The following is a 14,007-nucleotide window of genomic DNA, read 5'->3' as shown; positions in this document are numbered from 1 at the left end:
ATTCATTTAAGTTCAAATAATATTAATTAGTTCATTAAAAAAATAAGTTTTTTTTAGACATTTTTACACGTAAATATGTTTGGTTCAGGCACAATATATATATAATTAAGTTTTTTTTGAGATAAAATAAGTTCAGATAAATTCAGTTAAGTTCAAATAATTTCGAATTAATTCAGATAATATAAGTTCAGACAAAGGAGTCAAATACAACGGAGCCTAAACTTTACTTTTTGACTTTTAATGACAAAAATCCTAAACCTTAAGTTTAAACCCTAAACCCCAAAACGTACCCTAAACCCTAATACATACCCTAAACCCTAAAACGTACCCTAAATATGTTTGGTTCAGGCACAATAATTAAGTTTTTTTGAGATAAAATAAGTTCACATAAATTCAGTTAAATTCAAATAATTTCGAATTAATTCAGATAATATAAGTTCAGACAAAGGAGTCAAATATAACGGAGCCTAAACTTTACTTTTTGACTTTTAATGACAAAAATCCTAAACCTTAAGCTTAAACCCTAAACCCTAAACCCTAAACCTTAAAACGTACCCTAAACCCTAAACCCCAAAATGTACCCTAAACCCTAAACCCTAAACCCCAAAATGTACCCTAAACCCTAAACCCTAAACCCTAAAACGTACCCCAGACCCTAAAACGTACCCTAAACCCTAAACCCCAAAACGTACCCTAAACCCTAAAACGTACCTTAAAACCTAAACCCTAAATTTTTTTTGGATAATTTTTCACAATTCAGATTTGGGTTGGTCGTATTCGAGACGTGTCACATTGAAGTTTGTTTGAAACGGATCGAGAATTAAACGGGTGTACAACTGCAAGTTATTAGTTTAATAATTGATAATGTTAATATATAGTATAAAAACTCGAAAGACTAGACAAAATCGACACAAAATAATTAGTACAAATATAGTTAATACCAAATTAGTTATTTCAGAGCATACCGCGCGCAACGTTTTGTTCGGTACAACTGAATTTGACTGAGATTAACTTATCTGAACCTAATATAGTTGCTAAAAAGAACCATTTGTGTGCGTAAATTGTCTGAAAAAACTTATTTTGCTAAACCAAACCTATTTGAACTTATATCAACTTACTTGTACTTATCTGAGCTTAGTTTTGCTGAAATGAGTCAAAATAAGTTAAAATCGGTTGAAACAAACATACCCTTATTCACTAAAATCAACTTATTAAATGGAATATAATGTATCGAATTAGATCATGAATTAGTTCAAACAACGTAGCAACGAGGCAAACAAGTTTGATTGATCATGAATTAAGTTACTTTTAATTAAAATAATAAAGTAATATTCCTTTTGTTAAACTTAGATCCATGTTTTAACGAATTTAGACAAAGTTAAATACGTAATATACCATTGTAGTTTAAACAAACTCAACAACATTGCAACGAGTCAAATAATTAAGTTATTTAAATCAGTTCAGGTCAAACAAGTTTCAATAATTTCACTCGTGACACTCATGTCCTATTACTACCTTGCAATTGGGATCGATCTAGTCCTATCAATTTCTATAAGTCGCAATATTGTTCACTTAAGCCCAATTAGTTTAGTTAAATTTAGAGAAGTTTAGGTTTATAAGGTGAACATAAGTACATAACGCACACACTCTTAGTACGAACAAAAGTAAGGTTTGATTATTGGGTTGAATACGATGTAGCCAATCAATTACTTTTGTACATTATTAGTTTAAACAATTAGAATGACTGAACAAAACCGACACGGAATAAAATACAAATCCATTTTTTTTAAAACGAGACTTTTGACATAGTCTAGTTTTTCATATTTAATCTATTATATATATAGACACCGGGAGTAACTAATTTATAATTTCGGGATCGAAATTTCTCCGCCAAAATCATTTTCCAATAGCCCGCTATTCCACATTTTCTAATTTCATAATGCCGCGCGATTAATCCCAAAAGCCCGCTATCCAGAAATTTCATGTTTTCAACTTTCATGTTTTCATTACTTTTGAGGATTCAAAGAATCGGTTATCTCAGTTTTCAATTTCATAGAAAGTGATGAGCGATAGGGCAAAAGTTATAGATTTCCCTCATCACTTTCCTCTATCTCTCTCACCAAAATTCCAAATTTGTGGTGACGGGCTCCCAACAAAGTGAAGCTTCCAGCCTCATCTCACCGACCTTCTAGCCTTCTAGGTGTACATCGTCGTCCATTAATTCTCCGGCACCAACACCTGTTGTTGGCTTTCACTAGTGACGTTAGATTGAGAATATTCAAAACCGGCATTTTGCATCAATTACACTCATACTCTTCAAGAAAATATAGGGTTTTGATTTCTCTAATTGTCAATCCTCGTCCAAGCTCGGTTTTTGAAGCCTGGGAAATGCGTTAAGGTTTACCTGCCGCTGCCCTTGATCGATTACATTGCTGCTGAGGTAATTTCTCTCTCCAGCCGTCATTTTAAAGTTTCATTGATTTGCACTATTTTGATGTTGGTTGTGCTGAATCTAACCATCTAGGGTCTGATTTATTTGTGAATTAAACCTTTTTTTTTAACTTTTGATTGAGTATTTTGACTTCAGATGCCTGTTGTTTGTTATTGTTAGGCTTGAATTTTTGATATTGTCCATAGGGAACACCTTGAATCCTGATCGGGGCTATAGGTATGATAACTGGAGTTTTCACAGTGGCTTGCAAAAGTTTTTTTGTGGCAAAAGTCAATTAGCATAAAGTTGTAAGAATTGATTGAATTTTTGGTGTAATTCTGGTGTCAGATTTGCAATATCGAACAATTCATATCACAAGTTGAAGCTTAGTTTAGATTTCTTTTGGAAAGAGAAATCTTAATCGAACATGAAATTTGTGAATAACCATTGAAATGGTTGATCTGGATGTTGAATTGTTTATAACAAAATCATTGTATTTTTGTTGGGAATCAAAGTTTTAAATGAATGGCTTAACTTTGAATTCTTACAAGATACTTTTGAATGGTTTTAAATCAAAGTTTTAAATGAATCATAAGTTAGTTTTCAGGCGGTAGTTTACCAGGAGACGAGCAACGCGTATCCTATGTTCTCTCAAGGTGAAAATTAATAAAAAAAAAAATATGTATGCACTCTCAGGTACTGTTATTGGTTGTGGACTTTAAACTTGTTAGGCTACTTGTTAATGAATTCTGTAATAAAAATTTAATGGGTTAGTCCTTTGCATAGCATTCTGTTGCAATATTTTTTTCCTTATTAATTCCATTTTCACCAGAATGCTATTGTACATGTTGACTCTGACTTCTTCTGAGTGACATTACTGTCATTGGTTATCTTAGGGCTTAAACATTATGGGTCTCTAGAGTTATGATGACATGTAAACATTATGGCTCAGTTTAAATTAGGCTCAGTTTAAATTCATTCTTTCCCATTATTATCTCTATATTATCTCCATTTTAGAGCAGGCTTGGACATTTTGCCTTCAATTCTTTCTGGTATTTACTACTCTATTCTTGATCATCTCTATATTATGATGCATCGAAGTATAATACGACTTGAAATTTGTCTTTTAGGAACTCTTAGTTTACCAGGAGACGAGCAACGCAAATCCTATGTTCTCTCAGAGTGCAAATTAATAAAAATTATTGATGTACTCTTACAGAAAGTGTATCACTCTAAAAAGTGTAACTTTCCCTTTTAATTGGTTTGCAGAATGCTGATAACCGAAGCCTAGTAGATTTGAAACCAAAATTTCTTTATGAGTCTGCAGACAAGTCGAAGATCTAGAAGCTCACTGAAATCAATAAATCTTTAGTGCCGGTCACTAAGACTTCCTGGTATTATATCATATATGAGGGTAGGTCTTTGGTGTTCTTTCCATATGGTATTCTTTTCTAGTTCTAATGTCTGGATTAATCTTGTTTGGACGATATTGGTCATTTGTTACTATTCTTTGGACTTAATAATTGTCTAAGAGCTTCTTGTCTGCTATTAGCAGTTACTTCTGCTTCTGTTTGTATCTGGTTGCTTTGTGTTGGAGTTTTCACTTAAGCTGCATTGTTTCAACAAAAAACACTTGCAATGGAAAATTAATTATTAGCTGTTTATGAGTTGGCCCTAGTTTTAGATAATAGATGCTAGTTTTAGATAATGGAAAATTAATTAGCTGTTTATGAGTTGGCCCTAGTTGCAAGCTTTGACATGACGCTAGATTTTGATTTACTGTTTATTGGTTCTGCTTAGATGGAGCTGCCTCACTGGACTGAGATTGTCAAGACTAGTAAACTCAAGGAACTCGCTGCATAGGACCCTGACTAGTATTACACCAGAGCTGTAGGTGCAAATTTTTCCCTGGAAGCTTCATTTGCTTGTCCACTTTAGTAATCAACTTTGTTGATCTATGGTTCCTTTATGTTTCAACTTTGCATATTTTTGTCAAGCGAACGTAGATTTGTAAAATATGAAAATGCCTAACCTCAATGGTAGTCGGTTTCTTGGATAGGTTGTTGTAGCCGGAAAAGGCTGGGATATCTGTCTTATTTTTAATGTGATAATTTTGTTGATCACTGTTGTTCATTTCTACGAAAGAGATGGCATTATAATGATGAATTTACATATTTTTATTGTGTTTATTTGTGAATGGATATCTTAGTGAAGAAAACGAGAGGAGATAGTGATTAGATGGATAATTATTGACATTAGTTTCCTCAAACTTCAATTCTGAGTTATGATAACACAAGCTAATGGGAAATTTGTAGTTAATCTGGTAGACTAGTTAATTTGGTAGACATGAGGTAAACCTATCCACTGTGATTCTGTCAAAGTTTTGATTTTGTTTGGTCGTATTTGAAGTTTTTAGTGTTAGGTTTTGATCTTGGACATTGTTGAGATTGTTTGTTGGTAATACAAGAGTGAACCTATTTTCTCTAAGGCCACATCCTTAATTAATGTGTAAAAAGGCAATCAACATATGCTGCAAGCCATATATAAAGTGGTTTAATCTGCTTGGGTGTGTCTGATCTGATCCTGAGTTACAGAACTACGCTGACGTGGTTGTGTTGTGCTGCTTCTGGTGCTCTATTGTTGTTCTGATGTCCTTTTGGTACTGCTGCTTTGTTCAGCTCTGGTCTGCTCCTGCGTGCACATTGCTATTGGCACATTGCTGTTGTTAAAGCCTAATGGTGGCCGTGTATCTGAACATCATATAGCATACTTGTATAGCAGTATAGTTTGGTTGGATAGCTTATTTGTTTTGTAGTTTTTGGCTTCTAAGCTGTTAGGAGGCCTAGTGTATTTTATTTGGTTAAGCTTGTACAAAAAATGGTTCGCGTTTGGTTAATAAAAGTTTATTTATTTACCAAAAAAATGAGCTTATAGATGATCGGCCTTGTAATGTACAAATGATACGCTAAATTATTTGCAGTGCTCTCTAAAAACCTTTCATCACGGTTTAAATTGCATCTAGATATCATCATCTAAAATATAAAATGTTACCTTTAATTATTTTTCGTGGAAAAATTATGTAGGTGGTATAAACCGGGTCAATTGGCATGCAACTCCAACTTTCAAAATCATGCCTTCTATGGACATACAAATCTACACAAAGTTAGCATTGTCTTTCAACTTCTTTAATTCATTCTCCGAGCTAGTACTAACTACATGGGAATAATTGTTCTTATCAGTTAGCACAGAAATCCTGGTTCGCATCACTTAAGATAATAAAAGCTAGACTATATGTGAACTAATATGTCACTACACCTTGTTTTATATGCAGCTTCACACACTAATATGTCACTACACTTTGTTTTTTCCCCTTAAAACTGCCATGACACTATACCAATAAAAAGAGTCTATTAGGTCAATTGGCAGAGCTTTTTGCAATTGCATAATGATGTAGGTTCGAATCCTACATAGGCTACTATTAATTTATAATATTATTCTCCTATTGGTTGATCGTTTACTTTAGTTTATTATACCCTTATTAATCCAAGAAAAAAATATCAGAAACCTAATTCTTGAAACATAAGTCGGAGAAATGAACACCAGAATATAAAACCCACGGTTACGAGCACAAAATATGGATAAAAAGCAAAAAACGAACAATAAAAAATCAAAGACTTGACCTAAAATTTCTTAAATGCTAAAAAGTACTTTTTAGGGGCATCATAAATTTCATTGATACTAAAAAAGGTTTTAGAGGCAAACATTATTTCATTAGTGCTAAAAAGTACCTTTTAGGGGCAACAAAATTTTAATTAATGCTAAAAAAGAAGTTTTAGAGGCAACCATTATTTTCTGATGCTAAAAAAAATGTTTTAGAGGCAACCATTATTTCGTTAATGCTAAAAAGTACTTTTTAGGGGCAACATAAATTTCATTGATGCTAAAAAAAAAGTTATAGAGGCAACCATTATTTTCCGATGCTAAAAAAATGTTTTAGAGGCAATCATTATTTCATTAATGTTAAAGAGTACTTTTTAGGGGCAACGTAAATTTCATTGACGCTAAAAAATAGTTTTAGAGGCAAATATTATTCCATTAATGCTAAAAGGTACTTTTTAGGGGCAACTTAATTTCATTTGATGCTAAAGAAACTTTTTAGGGGCAACCATTATTTTATTAATGCTAAAAAGTACTTTTAGGGGCAGGCTAAATTTCACCGACCCTAAAAATCACTTTTAGAGGCTACCATAATTAACTAATGCTAAAAGACACTTTTAGAGGCCATAAAAATGAATTGCCTCAAGGTGTTGCCTCTGTATCTAAATTTTCTTGTAGTGAATATAGCCTAAACTATATTGTAACGTACCGGATAGGCCTTGATAAAATTCATTCATGAACCCGGCTACTTCGACAAATGCCTGTCGAGGAATTGGCGATAGGTTTGGTACCTTTTGACACCCAGCCTATTACCATAGAGACGTTACATAAACTAAGTGTGCATATTTAAGTTTAAAATCATGCTCGTTGTTAGTTTCATGTAGAAATTACGTGCTATGTGTGAAATTAACTAACCAAACCCTAAGTTTAAAGTCAATAATTTTATAAAGTTCAATTAAAATTCTTAAAACGTTTAAAATAAATATAGATATGAACCGGAATAAAAATAAACTGCGCATTCTGCAAGCTGGTCCGTGCCCAACAAATATTTAACGCACCCCAGGCTGGCGCGAAACATTTCTAGTGCACAAAACAAAGCATAAGAATTCTTTCACGCTGGAACGCATGTTTTTATTGCGAAAACAAAAGTGAAATTTGACCCTGTGCGCGAGAATTTACTCGCTCGCGGAGGCTTGCGCAACTAATTTCTTGAGCACAAACTTTTACGCTAGATACTTCTAACGCCCACTTGGGATTTTCTAGAATAATTCTGTATGATTGCGAAATTAAAAAATAATAATAATGTTCATGCAAGTAATTTAAACGACCAAAGAGTATTCGTACTTAAAACAATACGTTGGTCTAGTTAAAAATATCCACCATAAAAGAGCGAATTCAAAATTGCATCGAATGTATTTTTATGGTTTTACGTTAATCGAGCGAGTCATGAAACTAACCCAAGTGGAGATTACAAATTACCCCAAAAGTCAGTACGAGCAAATTATACTCGGTACGCTGAATGTTTGAGTGCACGCACGCTCAAACAAAGGGCCTGATTCAGTAAAAATAAACTACGGAAGGTTGGAATGACGAGAAAATAAACTGCACGAATAAGCATAAAATAAGCTTGCAGGCGCAAGAATTTTCGCACGCCCACGGGCCAGCGCGACAAGTTTCTGATGCACACCTCCTGGGCGCAAGAAATTTGTCACGCCCCACCTTCCTTTCGTTCAACTGACTTCATAAAACATACGCAATAACTAAAATCGATTCGTAATTCGTTATTAGCTTCAATTCCTAATTACACTTATGTTTGATGTAATACCATTCATGCTATAACAAAATAACTTTAACTGTCACTAAAAGCAAAAACTTTTCATAAAAAAACAAAAGGGAAAGAGTTTGTTTTCGAAAAACTGTCAAAAAAAATAGATTTACAACCAAATTACTTATTATAATCTCTTAATAATATTCGAGGCAAAGGATAAGTCATATCAAGTCAAATCAAAAATCCAAGCCAAGTATATCACCCTTTACGAAAGTCATCCCTTGAGTCCATCATGTCCATTTAAGCCTAAGTTCACCTAGTCTAAATCCACCTAAACTCTTAATCAAAATTGTTTCCTAAATATCTAAACCAAGTTAAAGTCTACCAATCGAGTCATCTTTCACCTAAAATTACATCCTAGAGAGTCTTCACACCCTTAGAGTCCTTCCTCTAGAGTCCACTTACACCTATGATAGTTTCCTTAATCCTTATCCCGTAACTTAAAGTCAAAACCGTATATCCAAAAGTAAAAATACTTAAACGGTCATAAAAGGAGTTTTGCTAAGAACTGTGAGATAGTCCACAACACGTTCAGATCCGCCTTAGATTAAACCAACTAGGATATTCTCTAAGGTATTATGTTTATTCGGAAAGCTTAATTATTAATTTAGGCAAATTATTAAATTCTTACTTGAACTTAATCTATGTGAATACTTATTGAATTGTTGTATAAATTGTGATTATGAACCACGTATTTATAGGGTGGCAATAACGGACTTAGAATTCTACTAGGATTCGAATAACTAAATCCATTAGGATTCTGGTTAAATTAAATCATTAGAACTTAATGTCTAATCAAACACCTAAGTGTTTCAGATTTAACAAAAACATTCAATTCGAGTAGAATTAGGAAAACAATATTAAGCAAGCAATCCTAAACGACCAAGGACTTGGTCGTATGAAGCCTTGCATCCACGCAACCCACAAGGGGCGCTGGTAGGCTTGGCCCAAGGTTGGGCTCTGGCAGCACGCGGCTCATTGATGGGCGCTGCTGCTGGCTTGCCTTGCTCGCTGCGCTAAGCCTGCCTTGCTGCTCGCTTGCGCGCGCGGGCTTGCCTTGTTGCTCGCTTGCGCGCGCGGGCTTGCCTTGTTGCACGCTTGCGCGCGCGGGCTTGCCTTGCTGCTCGCTTGCGCGCGCGGGCTTGCCTTGTTGCTCGCTTGCGCACGCGGGCTTCGCTAGGCGCTGGGCCTGGCTTCGTGTTGGGCCTTGCGTCTAGCAAGCTCGTCCGACGAACGTTTCGTACGTCGCGCTTCCGATTCGTTTTTCGATTCCGGAATTCATTTTCGATTCCAACAATATTTAATATTTCCGATTCCAAAATTCATTTCCGTTCGAACAATTACTTAATATTTCCGATTCCGAAATTTATTTCCGATTCCGACGATATTTCCGATTCCGGTAATATTTCCGTTTCCGGGAATATTTCCGATTCCGGCAATATTTCTATTTCCGATAATATTTTCCGATACGTACCATGTTTCCGTTTTTGGCAACATCTACGACCTGGATAATATTTTATTTTAATTAAACCCAACAAAGCTTGCAAGGGATTTAATGAATTGAGCCCGGTAATAAGCCCAACTCAAAATACCATAACCTAGCCCACATGGGAGAGAAAAACTATAAATAGACCCTCTCATTAAACCCCTCACAAAAATTTCAGCACTCCCTCTCTCTCCTCTCTCCCTCTCTCTTGCGGCACACCCCACGCCCCTCTCTTCCTCTCTCGGTCGACTTTCTTGCAGCCCAAGGCACGAGTTGTACCGTGCGTGTGTGTGCCCAGCCCCGTGTGCCAAGCTTGCTGCCTCTCTCTTCGTGCCTCGCCCCGCAGCGCAGCACCATTGCTGCTGTTGTGTCACGTGTGCTGTGTCCCGCTGTCCCACGCGCGCTGAGCCTCGTGCTCGTGTGTCGAGTGCCCCTCTGTGCGCAGTGCCTAATGTGCGTTGTGCCCCTTGTTCGCGCGCCTGCCCCTTCGCGCGCGCGCGCCCTTGTGGTGCGTTGCGCTGCTGCTGTTGCTTTGTTGTTGTCGTGTGTGTTGGTCGGCACACACACACACACACGATTAATTAATCGTTGTGTGTGTGTGTGTTGATCAATGGTTTAATAAAATTATGTTTTCAAAAAAATATTAATTTTCAGTGTTTAAATTGATTTAATTGTTGTGATTAAGTTTAATTATTGGATTGTTTAGATTAATTAAAACGGTTATGAACACCGTATTGGGTTAGTAGTATGTTTTAATTAAAGAAATTGGTTTTGATGATTGAGTTTATAATTTTCAGATTTAATAAGTTTATAAAGTGTTGATTTTTGAAGTCAAAACATGTTTTCGGATTAAACCATTGTTAGGGTGTTGGTTTCAAATTGATCGAGCGATTGATTCAGATAATTTAATGAAAATTTAAATTATGGGAATCAACTTAAATTTTCAGAATGTTTTTAAGCTTTAAAAAGTTGGTTTTTAAGGGTTTTAAAGCTAAAAATTCAATGTTTTTATGTTAGGACTTGAGTTGACTATTTGAGACTATTAAATTACCAACTAATGAATGATTTCTAATTAAACTAAGGGTTTTAGTTTCTTAAATAGTTGTTGGAAATTTAGTAAACATGGATAATAATTTAGTTCTCTTGTTTTGTTTATAGGAGTTGATTTCTAGTGAGTCGTGATTCGCACAGTGGCCCCCGTACTTAGGTATTCCAGGTACGTACAAGACTAGAGTGACCACCCATCCCTTGAGGACTTTGTGAAATGTATTGAATGCGAATCATGTGAACTTATGATGTTATGAATTCATGTTGATGATTGGGAATGATTATGTTATTGTGAATTCATGTTTAATGTTGAGAACAAGCATGTTGTTATTATTGTTGAATCTATGTGAACGAGCATGTTATGAATTGAATTATGCTTTATAGATTCTGTTGAACTATCATGTTATGGAATTTTATAATCGTTGAATTATGTAAAGCAAGTTGTTCAAGTTGGTTTGCATGTATGAGTATTGCGCATGCAAGTTGTTATTATTATTATGCTATAGTACAGGATGTCTAGCATAATTATTGAGCCAATCGAATGTTGCCAGTGAGCAACATATATTCTACCAAGGGGTAGAATATGTTGAAGTGTCTATGTGAATTGAATTAAGGACAATTCGTGCTAAGGGCACACCCCGCTTGTTAATAGGCAATGCCGGGTTATCTCAAACAGTGTTTTTGAGAAGGAACAATGGGAGTAATTTCACTTGAGTCTGTTTGATCACAAGTCTTAAAGAAGTAAAATATTGAAGAGTCATTGTTGAATTGTCTAATTGTTTAATTGTTTATATGTTGTGTCTTGAGTCACCTTGAACATAACATGTTAATTAACGTAAAGTGTAACCCAAAAGAGCTTCAAAACTCTTGGAACGTATATACCTTGAGTATGAACAATGGGCGGAGACTTGCCGGAAAACTTGTACTCCTCGAATGATACAAGACGTTGTTTCATTCTTTCTTTTTAGGCCGTTGTGCATTGGAATTCCGTCGGTAGGATCCGACTGTCGGTAGGAGTCCGACTTATTATTATGTGGTGCATGGTGGGCTCCCATCACCCTTTTCTTTCCTTTTGAGGATACTTTACTTTACCCGTTCGAAGCTACTTTTTATTAAACTGTGAGTCAAGAGTCGTGTCATTTGTCGAGTCCTGTCTCCATGTTTAATTGTTTATTATATGGCTTTTGCATGTTGATTATTTAATCTGTCGAGTGAAGCATGTTAGGATAGAAAGTTATTCTAGCTTGTTCGTACTCAGCGTTCGCTGACTTCGTGTTTCATGTCTTCTAGTCATGGCCCTTGCCTTAATGACCCTATGATGATCCATCAATTGCATTTGCGTTGTTAGGGAGTAGATTTTCAATAAAGCAGGTTTGTAGAGATAACTTGTGGGAGAAGTTATCATGGGAATCGAGTTGAGAGTTTTGTTCTTCCGTAATTTATAAACTCTTTATTTTATTTTAAAGTCATGACTACTATTTTCAATTAATGGATTTTAAATGGTTTATTTTGGATTGGGCCTCAGTGGTTCCAACTTGTTTTAATAACCATTAACTATTTATTTAATGTGTTTGAAAGTTAGTTAATTACGCTGCATAATTCTGGTAAATAGCCTTAACCGTTATCACGGTGGCGGTAATATCTTGATAATTCTGGTGTTTTAAGTTGGAAAATGTTTTATAAAAAGCAAGCAATTATTAGGGTGTTACAAAGCGGTATACTAGAGCTTAGTTTCATTCCTTCTTTGTAGTAAGTAATACTACAAAGTGGTAATCGGAGACTAAGGCTGCTTTGTAGTAATCCATACTACAAAGTGGTATTTGCGGATCTTTAGGATTTTTGAAATTTGTTTTCCTAAAGTCAAAATGCTATTTTGAATACTCAATATTTTGAAAAGTCAAATACTAATTATTTTAAGTTATTTGAACATTTATCGATTTTATTTTATTTTCTTCGGATTTATTAAAGGAAATTTTGGTATTTACTACCTTAAAAATACCCCACTTTGCATTTACTACCTTATGAAATTTTTATTTTAAATTACTACCTTAAACTTCCATTTTTTTTTATTTACTATTACTTTACAGTTTTCTCATTTTAAAATTAAGATATCTCTTTCGTTTCTTAATCGTTTAATGTGATTCAAAGTTCACTATTCTCCTTGCTTTATAGGGATTTCATTGAGAACAACATTTCAAAACAATTCGTTTGATAATTCATATATATTTTAAACTTTTACAAATAATATTTAATTATTTTTACCTTTTGCAAAATTTTAAAAGCAAGATCCATATGGAATCCTTACACTTAAATGAGAAGAATGGACTTTGAATCACTTAAAATGATTAAAAAACAAAAGAGATATCTCAATTTTAAAATGAGAAAACTGTAAAGTGGTAGTAAATAAAAATAAATTGAAACTTTAAGGTAGTAATTTAAAATAAAATTTTCATAAGGTAGTAAATACAAAAGTGGTGTATTTTCAAGGTAGTAAATACCAAAAAATCCTTTATTAAATTCGAACAAAAGTCGAATTAATTTTTTTCAAAAAACAAAAAAAAATCTCTTATTTATTTTCGGATTTTCAGAATTTTATTTAAAAAAAAAAAAAATTCGAAAATTCCGAATTAATTAATTAATTATTTATTTAATTCTTTTTGTTATTTTTGAAAATGATCGAATTAATTAAATTATTCGATTAATTATTTTGAATATTCGATTTTAATTTCTAAATAATTTCGTGAATATTTGAAGTTATTTATTTAAATTAAATTCGAAATTTTTTATTTTTTTTTCTAAGTGAGGAATGGGTAGAATAAGAAGGGTATAATTAGTCTAAGTATGCGTTTGATTTAAGTATGCCTTTCTAATCAAGTGTTTATGTGATTATGCCTTGATTTTTGTGATCTTTTAATTAAAGATTGATCATGTTTTGTTTTGCTTTATGTGATTAATTGCATCACGATTCATGATTAAGCATGTACTTGTGCATTGGAATTGTATGGCTCAACGAACTTACTTTGTTTTTGGAACACTTTAGTAAGACTTTGTATATGTTAACTTTCAGGGTTAAGATGTTGATTTCAAAGTACGCAAATCTAGGAAACCTAGAGAAGCTAGATTATGAGACCCCACACATTTATGTGAAGAAGATTGAGTTTGCATGCAATTACTTTGCTACAGTGAAGAACCTACCTGAATTAAGGAAGAAAGATGTTATGGCAGAGATGGTTATCCATTGCTTACCTTCCAAGAACCCATACATGGAGCTTAAGAACCGGTTTCGGGATATGCATATGGAAAATGGTATTCCTCATTACTACAGGTATGGTACTCCAGATGGTAGATGGAGGTATGATTTGGAGATTATGACTACAGTTATAGAGTTAGCAGAGGAATGTTTTGTGGATGGCAAGATAGTGTCAAGTGTTCACAATGTAGGAGTATACCATGATACAGAGACTCGGATGGATGAGGATAGTGATGATGATGTTGTTGAGATTGAGAACCCTAATCCTATCATTCCTGAACCCACTATTGAGATCTCCAGTGACACAG

At 34.2% G+C, this 14,007-nt stretch overlaps 1 long non-coding RNA gene across 1 annotated transcript; it reads left to right on the top strand.

Annotated features, from left to right (window-relative positions):
• Positions 1 to 1,890: 1,890 nt before the first annotated feature.
• LOC110799585 (uncharacterized) lies at positions 1,891 to 4,554 on the top strand. Its single transcript, XR_002536416.2, has 3 exons — positions 1,891 to 2,440; positions 3,701 to 3,845; positions 4,232 to 4,554. It is a non-coding gene; the product is annotated as an uncharacterized lncRNA (long non-coding RNA).
• The last annotated feature ends 9,453 nt before the right edge of the window (positions 4,555 to 14,007 follow it).

Source organism: Spinacia oleracea, chromosome 4 (assembly GCF_020520425.1).
Source record: "Spinacia oleracea cultivar Varoflay chromosome 4, BTI_SOV_V1, whole genome shotgun sequence".
Lineage (NCBI taxonomy): Eukaryota > Viridiplantae > Streptophyta > Magnoliopsida > Caryophyllales > Amaranthaceae > Spinacia > Spinacia oleracea.
Note: the sequence above shows the minus strand (reverse complement) of the source record. Positions and strands in the feature narration are given on the sequence as shown.